At 33.8% G+C, this 17,604-nt stretch overlaps 1 non-coding gene and 1 pseudogene across 1 annotated transcript in view; one reads left to right on the forward strand and one right to left on the reverse strand.

Annotated features, from left to right (window-relative positions):
• LOC107498386 overlaps positions 1-17,604 on the reverse strand; it is a 973,375-nt gene that overhangs the window by 652,495 nt on the left and 303,276 nt on the right. The window lies entirely within an intron of this gene.
• LOC118604259 lies at positions 4,129-4,247 on the forward strand (annotated as a pseudogene).

Genomic DNA, 17,604 nt, shown 5'->3' on the forward strand with positions numbered 1-17,604 from the left:
GACTGTCTGCTGATTTTTCATGAGAAACTTTGCAGGCCAGAAGGGATTGGCAGGAAATAGTCAAAGTGATGAAAAGCAAGGACCTACAACCAAGATAGCTCTACCTAGCAAAGCTATTATTCAGAATGGAGGACAGATAAAGAACTTCCCAGACAAGAAAAAGCTAAAGAAGTTTATCATTACCAAGACAGCATTACAGAAAATTTTAGAGGGACTTCTTTAAGGAAAAACAAAACAAAAAAGAAATTAAAAATACAAATAATTAAATGGCAAATTACATGTCTAGGAACATTTACTTCAAATGTAAATAGAATAAATGCTCCAATTAAAAGACAAGGTGGCTGAATAGCTAAGAAAACAACACACACACACACACACACACACACACACACACATTGCCTACAACAGACCCATTTCAGATCGAAAGACACACACAGACTAAAAGTAAAGGAATCAAAAAAGATGTTTCATGAAAATAGAAACAAAAAAAAATGCTGGGGTAGCAATACTTATACCAGACAAAACAGACTTTAAAACAAAGGCTATACTAAAGACAAAGAAGGATCCAGTTATCCCACTTCTGGGTATTTATCTGAAGAACCCCAAAACATGTGAATCCATATGTTCATTGCAGCATTATTTATAAGAGTCAAGATACAGAGGCATTCTAGGTGTCCATCAATGGATAAAGAAGAGGTGATATATGTATGTGTGTGTATATATGTGTGTGCATGTGTTTGTGTATGTGTGTGTGTGTGCATATATACACATATATGTATATATAGAAATCGAATAGTACTCAGCCATAAAAACGAATGAAATCTTGCCATTTGCAACCACATGTGTAGACCTAAAGGGTACTGTGCTGAGTAGAGTCAGACAGAGAAAGATGAATGTCATATATAAAATCTAGAGAACAGGATGAACAAACAAACAACAGAAACAATCTCATAGATAAAAAGATCATTTTGATGGTTGTCAGATTTGGGGTGGGAAGATAGGTAAAGGGGGGAGGGGATCAAGAGGCATAAATTGGTAGTTACAAAATAGTCATGGGGATGTAGAGTATAGTATAGGGATTATAGTCAGTAGTATTGTAATAACTATGTATGGTATCAGATGGTTACTGGATTTATTGGGGTGATCACTTCATAAGTTATATAAATGTCTAATCGCTATGTTGTACACCTGAAACTAATATAAAATAATACTAAATGTCAACTTTAATTGAAAAAATAAAAATTATTTTAAAATGTTGGTTAAAAAAAATTTTTTTTAAAGGTCATCTACCTTTCATGCGGAGGGGATAAGAGGAGACCCGTAAAAAGGTTTTCCACCTAACCAGGGGAAAAAATAATGGTTTGAGCTAAACAGATGACTGAGAAGCTAGTAAGAAATGGACATATTAAAGATATATTTATGAAGATTTGCTGATGGACTAGATAGAGTAACAGCAATAATGACTTAGAGTTTTAGCTTCAACAATGTGGCAGCTTGTAATGCAATATAGTATGGTGGGAAAGACTAAAGTAGGGGGTCAGAAATCACAGACAGCAGGCTATTAACCTGCAGATAAGAACCTTGCTTCCACACCCTAGGAGACTACAAGTCAGTGGGGGCCCATGCTGTGAAACAGTACTTCCCTTGTGGGTTTGGTATGAAAGACACAGGCGCGTGGATATACAACTGACCTCTGATGAGCATTTGGGGTGAGCTAGTGGCTGTGCTGGCTCCTTCTAGATGATGCCTCATTTGCTTCCTACCATAGCTCTGAGAAGTGGTTATGATTAGTTGTATTTGAAAGATGATGAAATCAAATACACTATTTTGTATATTGTTCAAAGTTTCTTGGTAAATGATAGAGTTGTAATTTAAATTTATAACTATAAAAGTACAATGACCCAAATCTATCTTCAGGTTTTTTATTAGAAATAGTGGCAATCTGGAAAAAGTGCAAATAAAATATGTATGTATGGGAGGGGGGTGCTGAATAATGTTTGTTTTTAATCCAGTTCAATTGACATCAACAGGGAACCAGTACTTATTAATATAGAGACACAATTCAGACTCATTCATGCATTATAAATGTCTACCGTGTGGCAAGCACTAGGTGAGTTTCTGGGTAAGCGAAAGAGGCAAGATCCCTACTATTATGCAGCTCAGAGCCTAGCAATCTGTCATGCTCAAAATACAATTTTCTTTACACAATACCACACCAGTCATCAGATTAGCCATGCACATGCATGATTCACATACAAGGTCAAAATGCTGAGTGCTACGGGAGATAAAGCACCAGGTGAGCTGTAGCACTATGGGAGATAAAGTGCTATGTGAGGCAAACACCATGGGCACTGAGAGCAGCAGGAGATTACTTGGGATGGAAAGGTCACAGAAAGCTTTATTTATTGATTAAGTAAATGCCTGGGACATAATACGGTCTGAACTAGTTGATATTGGAAGGCTCAAGTTCCTCCGCTATCTGAAAGTAGAGCATTCCTATAAAAACTTTTGTAAGCAGAAATGGGGTAAAGCGAAGTAATTACCACTAATTTATATGGAAAAGTTTTTGAGCATTCCCAGGCCCAGAAAATTACCTACCAAACCATATCAAATAACACATAAAACCTAAAATAACACTAATATATAGTAATAGCAGTGCCACTCTAGCTGCCTCTATAACCATTACTGCAGAACAAATGCTGAACACTGTCTTCACTTTTCTCCTTTTCTTTTTTCCTTTTTTTTTTAAAGTGAAAATCCTCTTTAGATTTCTTTTGGTTACTGAAAACAGGTACTAATGTAGGTCTTTTGTAAAAAAGTGAAGTGGTGTAACACAAAGTTTCGAAAAATGAGGAATACCTATATAAACAAAAATCTGATTTCCCCTCAAATTAATTATTAATATGTAAATAAAACATTAAAAACTAGTTAAACTATTCTAAAACCATACATAAAGCTCAGAATAAAGAAGATTATACCTTAGTGCAGAGATGAGCAATATTTTCCTACAAAAGAACAAATAGCAAATGTTTCTGGCTTCACGGACCATGCAGTCTCACCATCATCTGCTCAACGTTGCCATGAGAGCCAGAAAATAGCCACAGACAATGCAATGTGTAAATGAATGGTAGAGCTGTGTTCCAATAAAATTTTATCTTTAAAAACAAGTGATGGGGCAGCTTTGGTCTGCAGGTTATTGTTTGTTAACCCCTGCCCCAGTGTCATATTGCTTCCCAAATGTAACAGAATTACTGTCACTCAAGTTGCTGAAAATATAAGGAAGAAATTAAGCCTAATTAGGAAATTTCAGACAAAAACATCTTGGAAGTAACCAATTTAAGATAAGACTAGAGTGAAGTCCTTTCTCCTGAAGGATTTTTCCAGCACAATAAATATAAACAAATTCCAAATACAGAGCAACACGGCAGGCAAGGCTAAAGGAAGAAAGTTGTATGTAGAGACCCACTGCATGGCATAGTAACAACCACTATGGGTGAGGTGGCCAGAGTGCAGTGTTGACTACTTTGTCAGCATCAGCCTTCTCAGCTCTCTCTTGCCTATCTTGACTTGCCTCAATGGAAAGAACTTGACTCGAAGCCAATAATAGAAGCCTAAATCCCAGTAAATTTTAAGATGCCTTCCATGCTCTGGCTGAGGTATTCTTATATTTTTTCTTTCCCCATTTTTCTTTTCTTTTTTTTAAATTCTGTTAATAACTATTGAATTTTTAAGAAAAGTTTTACACCAAATTGAATTTAAATCACCAATTCGACAAATATATATTGGGTAGCTACTATGTGCCCACTCTTGAGTACCTATTACAGTACTACACTGTGTTAGGAGCTGGACATAAGATGAAGCGTCTTGCATCATCCCTTCCCTCCTAGACCTTAGAGTCCAGATGAGGGGACACAAAACAAGATCACAACTAAACATAACTACAGTCTGTGGTTAGCTATTTTGAAGGAAATGAACAAGCTGCTGAGATGGAGCATCCCATGGGGAGGGATTAATTTAGAACAGACAGAGGAAAGTTTTCCATGGAGACTTTTATTTAATTAAATGTCCTTTAAATTCAGACAAGAAATACTGTTCTAGAAACAGTTAAAAAAAAAAAAAAACGAATGAGTCTACTGCAATGCCACACTGAATATGCCCGATCTCATCTGATCTTGAAAACTAAGCGGGGTCAGGTTTAGTTAGTACTTGGATGGGAGACCACCTAGGAAGACCAGGTGCTGTAGGAGTAAAACAAAACAAAACAAACAAACAAAATGAATAGGTATGAGCATAGTGGAGTAGTAGGGGTGGGGAAGAGGAATAAGAATGAAAAATTACATTGGAAAAACAGAGAAGAGACCACTTTATGTTGAGAGGGTCATTGGACCTTGGGAATGCAGCTATAAACCAGTGGAAATGATTTTGAGCCAGGAGGTGATGTGTTTTCTTTCATGAAGATCAATCAAGTCACCCTTGAAAGAATGGTTTGTAGAGGGGGAAGAGTGTAGGTGTGGAGAATATTATGGAGAGGGATCGCTGCAACAGGCAACAGGTAAAATAACAGTTTGCTTGGTGCTAGTGGTGGTACTGAAAATAAAGAGGAGTGCCAAATTTGAGTTAATGTTGGATGAAGAACCAATAATTTTTGTGGATGGAATAAAAGGCTCATAGGTGTGGGTGGTTGCACAGAAAGAGAAAGGTAATGGAGGAATCAAGAGTAGCCACAGGTGTCTAGTGAGACTTCCTGATTGGATAATGGTGCTAGTTATGAAAAGGAAGGAATGAGGAGGAGACCAAAGAGCTGGACATTGGAGATACTCAAAAACTCATGTGGTAAAAGCAAAGGCACAGTTTAATATAAAACCTGAACCTCACAGGAGTCTTAGAATATAGACGGTATTTTAAGCTATTGGAATAAATGACATCCTAGGGAGGAAATGTAGGGGGGAAAAAAAGGCCCAGAACATTTTTCTGAGAAATCATGTTTATAAAAGAGAAAAACTAATGAAAGTTAGTAACTAGACAAAGAGTCAGAGGTAGAGGCTCCTGAGAGAAGATAAGAAAACGGAGGTTTCTAATGAGAGCAAATGTCCCTAAGGAGAAGACACATCTCTGTTATAAACACAGGCAGAAGGGAGTGGACAACAGGGATGTCAGGCAGATATCCTAAGGATAGAATACAGATTTTTGTCATTTCTTTGTTCCAAAGATCACCGAAAATTAGTTATTCACATGCATCACTATCTTCCCTAGGTAACTGATTAGTATCCTAGGTATCTATGTTACATCATAAGATTGATTTATATTTTTATATTTTGGCACTGTCACCAAAGTTCCCCTCCTCCCTACACACTGGGACTTATCTTGGGTACTCTATCTATTATGATGTATGTTATATGTTTTCCCCACTGGACTGAAGATTTTTGAGAGAAAGGAATCTACTTTTGCTTTCCGTATCTATCCAAAGGAGCAACTGATTCTTTAGATAACTGAGAGAAGAACCACTGTGCTATCATGCAAAATGGCTCTCCAAAGTTATAATACTGCTTATCGTCCTGTTCTTAGAGTTTAGTTCATGCAGTAGTCAGAGGGGTCTGGTCTTTAAGTGTGCATAATTTATAAACTTGTAAAATAAAGTTGTAATTTATTAAAGAAAACTTTTTAAAGTGTTCTTAATTCAGAAACCATGAACACAATATAAGAGGATATTGTTTTAGCGAAAACATTAGATAATTTATGAAGAAGTATCTTTAACAAAGACGAACACAATGCTATGTGATATACTAAATCAATTATGTTCTATAGGTCTTCTATGCCCTTACTAATTTTTCTAAATGTTTGCATATACTGAATTGTTTTCCGCAATTAATATATTTTGTTTTCTTTCTCCTTGAAATTTCTGTATTATTTTCATTATGGAATGTGATGCTATGTCATTTGGTGCACAAGTACTAATTCCTATTTATTTCTTGTGTAAATAAAAAACTTTACCATTAATATGCCATAATAAATAGAGCCCTTGTTAATATGATGGCATGTTCAGATTTAGTTATAATCACAGTTTGCTATGCCTCATGATGGCACTACTCCTTTTTTAAATCTACTCTCTCCTTTTTCTTAGCTATATTCTATGATTGTGTCTGTGTGTTTGTTACTATTGATAATTTGAATGTTGATGTTTTGCTGTTACCTTTATTACTACAATAGGATATAATATTTTTAATCCTATAATTATCTAGTATCTACTGACCTTTCTTTCACTGTAACATTGAAAAAACATATTTTCTACTTTCTTCCCAATTAAACTCATTTTAATATGTTCTCTTATAATTTTGAATGTCTCTGCATATATTATTTGATATAGTACCCTTAAATGGCATTTTATTTGCACTCAGCTTATAAAAGAGGAAGTCGCCAGACCTACCCTACCTCTCACCTTCCTTTACAAATTGTGTCACATAAATTCTTTCTAAGTTATTACCATTTGTAACATTTCCATTCTGTTCTGTAAGCATAATTCTCAATAGTATTTCCTTAGGTAATATTTAAAAACTATTTAACGCTTATCACCAGTCCTTTTCCCATAGTTCCTCCATTCATTTTTATTGGCAGCATATTTTTAATTAAATCTAGAAACTAGATTTCTAGAAGTATTACATGTTAGAAAATGTTTGTGAGTTACCTTTACTTTGAATAATATGTTGGCTAAGTTTAGGAAGATGAGTCACACTGTCTTTTCCTAAAAACATAGGAGGTATTAATCTGTTCTTTCCTAATGGAGAATATCACTAAGAAGAATTCTGAGGTCACGCTTTATATGAGATTTAATCTTACTTCAATCTCCCTGAAGGATTCCCCTTCATTTTATAAATCAAGCCAATTAGGATACTTATGTTGGTAATTCTGTGCCAGTTTTCCAGTGTTGGTTTTCACACCATAAATTAAAGTTCAAAAGTTTATTCTCAAAATTTCCTCATATCTGGTGGAAAAATTATAATTGTTTCTCAGTATGTTAATTTATTTTTCCTCAGGAATATCATTTGGGTATAGTGAAACTTTTTTTTTTTTGATTTTATCTTTCAGATAAATTACTTTCTTCTAATTTTATAACCATTTTAACTTATTGTTCATTTTAATTTCTTTTGGTTTCACTTCTGCCAATATTCATGTTCCTTGTGATATTTTAGCAGTTTCTAGTCTCCTTTGAGTTATTTCCAATGTAACTTTAATTTCTATATTAGTTTTAATATTCTTCTCTATTTTCTTTGACTTATCTGCTATGTATCATCTCTTTCTGCTATGCTTTACCAGCATTTTTGTTTCCTAAATCTTTACTTTGAGACTTTATTGTGATGAGGTTTTTGCTTTCTTAAGGTATGTTGTTTAATTCTGGGAATGTATTTGGCCATTAGTTTCATTTTCTCTGAGGTAAAATTTCCATTCTACTTTGTATTTAACCTGCAATGGTTTCTTTAATCACCACCTTTTATAGAGCAATTTTTCCTAGATTATTTGGGAAGCTTCTCTTTGAATATGATGAGCATCTTTAATTCATACCAGGAGGGGCCAGGGTGGGATGGTACAAAAGCAATTGTCCCTGATTGACCATGAAATACATTAAAATGAGCTTCTGTGTTTAGTTTATCCTTTATTTCTCTCCAGCCAAGAGAGAGAAACAATGCAGGATTGCTCCCCAAGGGATATCTCCTCCGGCCTAATCCACCACCTGACTACTTCCTGTGAGACAGGGAGGCCTTGATGTGTCCTGACATCCTCAGGTCTTCCAAATGCTATACAATGTTCAGTGTGTTCCAGGAATGTTCCCACTTGTTGTTCTTACTGTTCCCCAAAAGAAACTGTTTGCTCAGAAGGGTATATTACCGATTTTCAAGACAGCATACTTGAATCTGGAGTCCTTCTTCATATGGCTGAGTCTTAATTTCACTAAAGGTTAAATCTCTTTCTGGTTATTTTAATCTTCATGAGAAGAAGGATCTGTGTGTACTATCTTTACTAAACAACACTACAACAGGAAAAAAAAGTGAGAAAAATGAAGTTTAGGTGAGTTATGCAATTTATTTATGGCTACACAGCAAATTAATATGATGTTTAAATGAAAATTCATGTGATCTTCTTTCTAGGTTAATTTGTCTTTCCATTAAGAATATGCTCACTCTGTTTAGTTATTTTCCCTCTGGAAATTCACAGGGTTGGGCCAGGGGTACAACGTAATAGCCATTTAACTGGTACCTCACATTCATAAAAAAGCTCCAAATCTGCACCTGTGTTCAATTATACACTACACACTAAATTCATATATTTATAAATAATTTTACTATCTTGTGAATCACTCGGTAATAGTATATTTTATTATTCCAGTTCTCTTTGGAATGTTATGGGATCCGGGTTTACCCTTATTCCAAAATTATGAGGGGGCAGTCCTATTAGTAGTTTCATTGGCATAATGACTTGGGAACCTCTGGGACATCAGGGACCATCATCAGGTATCCTATTAGGCAGGTGATTTCTGTCCCAGAACCAGAAATGATGAGTAAAATTTTGGAACTGACAGTCAGACAAAAGGATAACTTAATTAAGCTGAAAGTCTCCTGAGCTGACGTGGAAAATGAACGTTGCCCCTAATATCAGGACAGTAATTAATAAAAGAACATAGCGAGATATCCCAGAAAAAAAAAAAAGAAGAAGAAGAATAAATAAGAAGCTACAGAAAAGTGGAAAGAGTAAAAGGCCCGAAAGTCTATTTTGGATTAACATTTCTTACAAGGTCATCTGCCAAAGTCATGTTCTTTATATTCAAGAGGAGTACTTATTTAAGAACCTTTTATAGAATCTTCTCTACTTCAACATCCTCTTTCATTATAAAACCCATTCCCAGAGTCCATCAACATCATTTCTCAAGTACTCCTAATCAAAACAATGAAAAAGGAATATTCAGAAGGAAACATTAGTGTATCTTAAAAGCAACTTCAGTCTCTTCTTTGTCATAGGATAAAATTCGATTTAAGGTAAAAGAAAAATCAAGATGAGAAAAACTCTTTAAGCTTTTTTCCTTAATCAAATCCACTACTGAAGCATTCCTTAGAAGCCTTATAAGAACTTCGGTTACTGCTCACTGAACTCTCAATTACTACTGCCATTTGTGATTGATTTCAAGGTTTCATTGGCAGAATAATTTTAACATTTATATCTATACTGGTGTAGGCACAGATCACCTGGGAAAATGGCAAAATAAATAGCATCAGGTCACCAACTCCTGATTAGATCTAGCAGTTGAAAACAGAATTGTGAGGAAGAATAACTAGATTCAATAAGCAAGCATCAAGTTTAAAATCAGTAAGCGATGCAATAAAAAAAATAATAATAATGAGCCAGTCACCAAATACAAGGATGAATCAGTTGGCAGGTATGTAGGAAGTATTCCTATAGTTTGTCTCCATAAAGACAAAGAAAGCAAAGAACAGCCATGACAGAATGGATGGCTCCAAATTCACAGTCATTAACTCAAGACCCAGTATTTGGCTAAAAGGGAAAGACAGCAGTGATGACAGACTGAGACACCCTTATACTTGCTGAAAAACTAAAAGCCCAGGTGAAGAGTGCAGAGGGCAGAATTTGTGAAGTGCAACATGGAAAGATGACATTCTCATGTCTGAAACATGAGACGTGACAAAGGAGACAGATAAGATTTATATGTACTTCCAACATCTGGCTCTTAGTAGATTCACACTAAGAATGCAAGCCATGTGTTGATAACATATTTACAGAAAATAAAAGAAAAATATCCTGTCTTAGAAAGAGACTTAACTCCATGTTTGTCACTTGAGAATTCCTGAAAAAAATGTGTTTCAAAGTTTTTCTAATAATAGTAATAAGCATAGCTAACAATTAGTTATAGCTATAATAATAACTAATACTTATTGATCACTGAATGGTGTGTGAACCTAATCCTGGAAATATAGAGACTAAGGCTGCAAGAGATGAGGGTTGGAATCCAGATCAGCTAACTGTGGGACTTTGGGCAAATTGTATGAGCATTCTGTGACTCCATTAGCTATCTATAAATGGAGATAAAATAATAACTACTCCATTTGATAGTTACTACAAAATAAAAAGACAGATTCAAGCACATGGCACTCACAATGTCTCAACTGTGTTAAGAGCCCAGTGAATGTTTGCTATAATTATGACTTGCTAATTATCTTCATGAGAATTCTAGAAGGTAGGCACTAAGATTATATATTTCTTTTTAAAATTAATTTACTTTCCTCTTTCAGAAATTTAAAACTTGGGATCCACAGAGGGTTAGCCTTTGTCAATGGTCATATAGCCAGTAAGTAAGGAAGTAAGATTTAAATTAAAAACTCACAAGGACCCTAAAAGCAGTTGTAGGGTGTGCCTCTGGACAAGGTTTTTCTGCAATTCTGTCCTTCGGACAGGTACTGTTAGCTCTACCTGCTTTTCTGGGAAGCAATCTGGAATAGTAAGAAGCCCTCCATATGACCAAATGTCCCCAGTTGCTAGAAGTGGTAATAAATCTAAGAACTCCTTGCCACACAGATGAATAATTGGTCCCTGGTGAGGAAGATTGGGTTCAAAAAGTAGTCACAGGATCTCAGTTAGTATCCTGAGAGTAATCGTTTCTCTTCCAGGGAAAGTGTGTTTATTTCCCTGATCCTGTTAAGTTTGAAAGTTTCCCTTTTTTAAATCATTTAGTTATACATAAATAGATTATTGGGATAAAAAATATAAGATTAGAAATATTATTGTACTTGGAGATACAAAACAGTGTCAAGCTGGATGAACAAACAAAAACAAGTATTACAGATCTGGACAAGATAATTAATAAAGTGGAAAAGCAGAGATGTGGAGAGACTTCACAAAATCACATATGACAGGCATATGCCACATGCTCTCAAAATACTTCAACAAAATAAAAATAAATATTAAAATAGAATGAAAAGGCAAACAACATTAAAGAAATATATACAAACTCTCAAACATTTCACTTTAAACATTACATATGATTGTACAAGTGAAAATGTGGTGAAATGATTCCAATTCTAAGGAATATCCTACGATCCCATGAACCTTACTCAATGCTTTGCAAATAGTTTATATATATATATATATATATATATATATATATATATATAATCACATATATAATATAGATTAGATATAGATATGGATATGAATATGGATATAGATAGAAAGATAGAGGGCTATGACACAGAAGGACTAAACACAGAGAAAGGTATTGATTTACACTTTTTTTTCTGTCAGTTTCAGGTATTGCGATCAAAATACAGTTTTTCTGGACAAGAACTGATAAAATTGCTACCCACCTTTAATTTTTTTAAAAGTTTTTAGAGAGTATATGTTCCTAGACAGTGCAGAAATTCTCCAGAACCATATTTAGGCAAGCTGTTGTCATGAGGAATAGTTTTACCTAATTCTTCTTATATTACTAACTACTGTCTATTGTGATTTTTGTTGTTAAATTGTGGATTGTGCTTCCTTCATTCCTTATAATGATCATGCTGAAAATGATTATCATTTAATTATTCAGATTAAAGTGTGTGTGCATGAACGTGTGTTATGCTTGTGTGTATGCTCACTTAGTATGTATTGCTATTTATGTTTTCTTGGCCATGCTGTTGTAGTATAGAATGTCCTGAGGAAACAAACCATGTGACTTGGCTTGGTGTATTACTCTACCTGCTAAGCCATGCTCTCGCACTGTTTCTTACTAGTAAAAAAGAGACAGTAATGTCTACTAAAGTGTTGTATATTAGAAATAATTCATGCTTAGAGTTCATCCTATCATATATCATTGCCTAACTGATGTAGTTTCTAGTGGTAATAACAAAAAGAGTAGTATTTTTTTTTTTTTAGATTATTCGTGTTCTTTCTTTGTAAATTATAGTAAACTGACTTTAGGTTTTAGCAGTGTAGTTATAACTTGTCATCTTTTTCTATTTGCTGCTTTTTTTCTCTTATTTGCCATTATTACTGTTTAGTGTATTATTTTTATTTATTTATTTTTGTGTGGTTTTTTTAGCTATAATCCAAAACAAATGCACTTCTTTTTCTTGCTAGTACACTGTTTAAGACATTTTTTCCTCACTAGTTCATCCTTAATATTTTCCCACTGTTCATCCTGAATATCTTAATCTTAAAAACTTTACCATACTAAAGATTTTGGGGTTTAATGATTGCATTTATTTTATTATTTAATAACTTAAATAATTTCAGCAGCAGTGGTGAGATGAGGTGTGTCCGTGTTGTTCCTGTTTGTTTTAAAAAATCTCTTGTATTTCTATATTAAAGGTGATACTTGTTAAAACATATATGTTTTGCCTTGTGAAAAAGAAAATCTCTTTCTTATCATTTTTGGTATGTTTATGATGAATGGCTGTTGAATTTAAATCGGATACTTTCTTGGCAATTGAGATAATTACATAGATTTTAATGATGTTTTCTTTTGATGTTTTCTGTTAATAATTTTCCTGGCATGACATCAAATCAACATTTTAGGTTAAATCCTGTAGGTTTCAATAAAGAAGGCTTTTCGTATCTTATATCCTATTTACTAATATTTTTGTGGATGTTATCATTCATTTACTTATTCTACCAAATAATTAAGAGAGCAGTTATTGAAAAAGATGGTGCTGGGCTCTGTAGAAGTTCAAAGATATATAAAAGAGTAATAACTGTCAGGAAACTCTGTTTATTGGAGGGGGCACACGTGAACACAGCCGTAATACTAGACATTCTGCTTTATGCATCCAGTGTTCTTATATTAATAGACAAATAGTTACTGATTTTCTATGTGCCAGACACTGTACTTGTGACAGAGGATAACTTCACAAAGAAAACAGCACAGCGCTGCCTTTGGGGAACTCCTAGTCTAGACGAAGACAGCTAATAATTGTATAACCACACTATCAAATATTTGACAAAACATTTACCAGCTGTCTCCTAGAACTGAGGCTCTGCTGTAAGTGCTGAGGATATGATAATGAACAAACGCCCTAAATTATGCCATGTTGGTGCTTACATTCTTGTGGTATGTAAATAAAATGCATGATCACCACTGCATTGAGACCAGCACAATATATCTCACTTGGAAGGCTTATCTAGAAAGATGACATAACTGATATTTCAAGTCAAATTTTATAATCACTACTCTCATATCCATTTTGCATGCTTTTCTTCTGTAATTGCTAGCTAAGTTTTTAGTGGTATATATCTTCGCTCATCTCTTTGGATAGCCTAGGGACTCTTAGTTCAAATTATCAGAATGTTCTATAAAATTTTTCATCTGGAGAAATTTTATTTACTGATTATCTTAGCATTACATTCCGTCATGTGTTGTGGAATATACATATAGAGGCTCATTCTATGTGTGCAACTTTTGGGGTTGTGAGAGGGAGCGGTTCTCCATCACCATCTCATGTGCACATATGCCATTTTTAGTTGTTTCCACCTGATTTGCTGAATGACAAATAGTGAACCAATTCTTAAAATGGCTTTAGGGTCTTTTTTGCATTCTGATATCTGGATGATCATGAATTCAGTTATAGAATCCGTCGTCAGTCCAAAATCATTCTTCAGTTAGCTAATGTATATTTTGTATTTAAAAAGTTGAAGGAATACTTTAAAACTTGATTAGCAATATAGTTATACTATAGTATAATACCATAAAACTAGCTTATTTTAGATATTAATATCAGTAAAACAGAAAGAGCAGATATATACCTCTACAGATACTTTAGAGGAAAAACAAGGCAAAACAAAGCAAATAAAGAAACTAAATAAATCTGTACTTGCCTAGTGGGTCCACTGCAGCAAAAAGAGAAAGATGAAAATTCACAACTATTAAAATGTAATTGGGACATTAACTTAATGCTAGAATCCTGAAGCACTTTCTAACTGTTGTCATGCAACAGCCCATATGGAAAAGGAAAGGGATATGCTTTTTACCTCTCACAGGGTATGTTCCAGCTAGACAACTACACAGTTGTACACACAGCTTTCGGGCACTGTTTTCTATGAGTGTTGGAATGTAGAAGAAAAGACTGAAGAAATAAAATAAATAAATAACAAGAAAAAAAATAGTGGATATGGAGAACAGAAAATGGAGACCTTATATCAGATTACTTATTATTCTTAATGGAGAATCCAAACAATTAAAGAAGTGCTATAAGAGAAAACTTTCTTGATCAATAGGTCTTACTTAATTGTAGGCACAACCTTAGTAAAGCCATCAAACCCAGATCCCCAGGGCCTGATCTGGCCTCTGCCATGTCTCCAATGGTAACATCCCAGGTATCTAATAAAACAGGACATTTCAGTTCTAAAAGATACACCTTGGGATGACCTTTGTATCCTTCATTGAAGATTGGCTATACCACACATTCCATGTGTCTGTACCACATGGAATGCTTGTCTAAATCCCTCACTCAAGTTATGCACCTTGTCCTCAAAGTACCTCACATTTCTCCTTAGCCGTTACCACAATTGATGTTAACTCCTGATGTATTTAAGAAATTGTTCTATTTTGTCACTTGCATTAGATTATAAACTCCATGAAGGAGGAGCCTGTTTCCCACATTTATCTTCCAATAATTTTGAAGTATAGACAAAAACTTAAAGGAAAAAAGCTTTATTTTAATAAAGGCAAAATGAAATATTACTTAACATAAAATCTATAGGTCTAAACATGACATCAAAGTGTAAATTCATTTTATGAAACACAAATTTATTAACATCATTATATGCTAGATGCTATTACAAAATGACACAAGAAAAGTTTAAAAATTAAAGATTAAATATTAAAGAAAAGAAAGAGTAAGCACAGACAAATGTCACATAGGCAACTATGAGCAGCATAAGAGGGCAAGGTATGGTTGGCCGTGTTGAGGGTTTAGGTGTAGCAAAGCACTGATGAGAAAATCAGTTCATGAAGGTCCACACTGGTGGAACCATGGAAAATGGATTAGTGTTTCTGTTTCCATTTGACTAGAACCAAAGGAATCTCAAAATTCATCAGTGGTAACTGTTAGCATCCCAACTAAACAGTTGGCTTTGTCCCCAGACATAGTGGCTGTGATATTCCTGAGTGTCAGGTAGGATAAATCATTCAATGGAAACCTAAGCTTAATTAGAGATTTTGTAGCTGATTCACTTGCTTTATTTTTATTCACCTTTGTTCCTTCTGTATCTGTTACTTTCTTTAGTTTTTAATTTAAGCTCTGCTTAAATTTTTTCTATGACTCTTTAGCGTTGTTGATTAGTTTTGATTTTCATCTGCTTTAATGAGCTTTATGCAGAATAATTCTTCAGTTCAATCTGCTTGCATCTAAAACTTAGGAAATGGACCCTGGTAGGTTTTAGAGAGTTCTAATTTACATAGTCAGAAGAATGAGTTAAAGGCATTTCTATATATGAGTTAAAGGTATTTATATGGCATTTACATTTTAGCCAGATTGAAAAGCTGTACATTGATAACACTAACTGAAAGATGTTAAGAAATAAAGAAAGCAAAGTCTGAGAGAATATATAAAACACAAATTTGGAATGACTCATTTTGACTTGTACATTTTGTGACCTAATTTTTTTTTCTTCCTCTGTCTTGGCATTTTTTTTTTCCGTATGTGGAATTCAAATGCTTAGAAAAAAACCTCAGTTCTAAATCAAGCCTGTTCTCTGATCAAGAGCTCTAATCATTTTATAAATATTAAAGATGTTGCAAAATGTCTTCCCTTGGTATTGTTGTAATATTTTACCACTCAGATATGTTTGTAAGATAGGGAAGGAAGCAGAAGCACCAGAACAAAATTTCTACTTTGGGCTTTTTTCTTATGTGGAGTTTATATATTTTTAAGCTGCAATTGATAAGAAAAGCAGATTACATGTGTTCCTAATGATTCTGGAAAATGTTAAAAGTAGTATTTAAACAAAATAAAACTTAGGAATCAAAAATGGTTACATAGCATGTCCTAAGCATGTGGTATTGAGAAATAAGTGTGATATTTAGGTTTTTTTTTTTTTAAGACAATGAAGCATATTTCTTATAAAAGCCCTACATGCTCTCTTCAACTCCTCCCCTCAGCTAAATATACCCCAATTCAAGGAAAATCTCTGGATTTTCTTCCTTCGAAAGCTCCTTATTGTAAAGCCTTCAATTTTAATTACCTAATATAAACTTGAAGGTTTCCTAAAGCTTTTGTTCACTCTAGTTCTACAGATATAAAAATCCCACTCCTACCCCTGGCTTGACTCCCCCAATATGTATTTGAGCTCATCCTCCTAAAACTTTTTCACCTACTATATCTCTGAAAATATGGTCCATATTGTTAGGTTCCTTAATCAAATAGATTTCACTATATCCTGAACCAAGAGAGAGTATTCAAAAGCCTTCAGTAGGATTGGGTATATGTATTCAATAATACCATCAATATATATGTGTATGGCCATATGACCGAAGAATATAAAGATCTTCCCACTCTTGTTGTTTCTCCTAACAGTAAATGGATTATCTCATTTAAATCTGCATTTATTTTTTTGTGTGTATGTCTATTTCTCTCTATACATGTTTTCTGGATGTCTTTCATCATTGTAAATTTTTATTATGTTTATCCATTTATATATATCATTCAATTTTTTAATCATCATTGAGTTAAATATGTGTGTATACCTTACTGTTGTATTTCTAATTTTTCTTCCTAGTTTCATGATATAGTAGTGTTCCCTTATTTTTTTCTTAAATTCACAGCATCAAGATAAAATGTGGCAAAGATGATATTTTTATTCATGTAGTACTATTAAAAAGAAAGTTATTTTAATTCATTAGACTCTGGCATAACCATTAATATCGAAACAATTGAGGTTCTGGAACTAATTTCCTATGGTAAAGTATTTGTGCTAGATAAAAGAATTTAGAAAATGTAAGAAATACAATAATTCTTTATTTCCAGAAAATAATCATGTGGAAAAAAAACATAAAATTAGGCAAAAAAATTTGGTAAAGTTTAATGACTGTTTCTGTAGGGTTAGTTTGTAAGCAGATATTAAAATGGATCCATCTTTCACAGTTGCATAAGTAAAGCAGAAGAATAACAGCTCAGAAATTGAATATCTTATAAAAAATGTTTACAATCTAAATAAGTGAATCTCATGTCAGATGATTTTCCTCCCATGAAATATTTGATAGTGTCTGGAGACATATTTATTCTCATGATTTGGGAAAGGGGATTCTCATTGCTACTGGCATCTAGTATATACAGGCCAAACATGATGCTTATAATATACAGGGCAGAACCATGCTCCGACAAAAAATTATTCAACCTCAAATTTTAATAATGTTGAGGATAAAAAAAAAAACTTGTATCTAAATTAACATAATTCTACTAAGGACATATTTGTTACTGATTGATCAAGATGAGATGCTCTTTGATGTAGCACAATTCATTAATGTGTGTGCAGGAAAATTTATCAGTTTTTCTCACAATCTCAAACATTCCTTTGATCATTTTAAAAAGCACTTAGAGAAAAATTCTAATAATGGGCAATCACAGA

Source organism: Rousettus aegyptiacus, unplaced genomic scaffold (genome assembly GCF_014176215.1).
Source record: "Rousettus aegyptiacus isolate mRouAeg1 unplaced genomic scaffold, mRouAeg1.p scaffold_m13_p_6, whole genome shotgun sequence".
Classification (NCBI taxonomy): domain Eukaryota; kingdom Metazoa; phylum Chordata; class Mammalia; order Chiroptera; family Pteropodidae; genus Rousettus; species Rousettus aegyptiacus.